The sequence below is a fragment of the Penaeus monodon genome, chromosome 24 (genome assembly GCF_015228065.2).
Source record: "Penaeus monodon isolate SGIC_2016 chromosome 24, NSTDA_Pmon_1, whole genome shotgun sequence".
Lineage (NCBI taxonomy): Eukaryota > Metazoa > Arthropoda > Malacostraca > Decapoda > Penaeidae > Penaeus > Penaeus monodon.
In genome coordinates this window covers 23,366,178-23,367,229 of record NC_051409.1, presented here as the reverse complement: position 1 = coordinate 23,367,229, position 1,052 = coordinate 23,366,178, and the positions used below count along the sequence as shown (strand labels likewise).

The 1,052-nt window shown below is 36.8% G+C and overlaps 1 pseudogene; it reads right to left on the bottom strand.

Moving 5' to 3' along the window:
- Window positions 1-225: 225 nt before the first annotated feature.
- Window positions 226-1,052, bottom strand: part of LOC119588894 — a 3,071-nt pseudogene continuing 2,244 nt past the window's right edge.

Here is a 1,052-nt window from a genome sequence, read left to right as displayed (position 1 = left end):
CGAAAATCAGTAAAAAAGGTATGGAAATAAAAATTAAGATGTAGCTCAAATAATTTTTTCCTATTTTTTTTATGAAATTCACAGTGTTTTTTTTTCTACATTTGACCAATTTTTGTCTAAATTTTTTCTTTAAATAATATTTAAAAATTAAATACCCAATTTAAAACCCATTGCAACTATTGTTTAAGGTGTATAAATCAAAAAAAAATTTGCTTCTGGGATCCTTTAAACTTGATGGGGAAAAAGAAAATTTTGGTACCCAAAGTACCTCAATTGGGAAAGAAATGGGAGACTCTCATTGTAGCTTTTCGGAAATTTCTCTGTAAAAATAAAAATTCCGGCACACATGCTCCCCAAAAAGTGCACACAAACCCCATTTAAAAAGGTTTTTCCTTTCCCATCGGGGTGCAGTTGGACCAATGCTGTTGGGAAAAGATACAAACCATGTCGCTGAGGGGATCTGTCAACCGCTTCACTTTTAGAGTTTCACTGCTTGAAGTCGTTATAACTTCACTCAGGTTGTACAAGTTGAAGATGAAGAGTTTAGGTTTGTTAGTGAGCTGAGGACAATCTGAATCTTTGAAGAGATTTAAGATATAGTCGATGTCTACAGATTTCATATCGGACGTAAGAATCTTCCTGTCATTTATACTATAACCAGAAATGACAAATATAGCACATCCGACGTCTGTTAGCTCATCAGCATCCCGAATATTTTTCAGGACTTCCTTCGTTTGCTGAGCCGTGGGTGACGAGTGTGTTTCACACACGTATCCCATTTTGCCAAATACATCTGACATAATGCGAGCATCGTAGTCGAGTTGCTGAAGGTTCAGGTCGGATCTGTCCTTGAAAGAACTGAAGTTGAAGATGCGAACAAAGCCTCGTGCATTTTTGTCCATCTTGTACGCATCAGCACCTCCTTGCACTGTCGTTGCATGTCTCACGTGAAACTGTCGTGTGGGCACCTGAAATTAAAAGATGTTTGTCCTTAGTGGAATGTAAAGCAATGAAGGAATTTACTTCAACATAAAAAATAGTTATACAGTCTT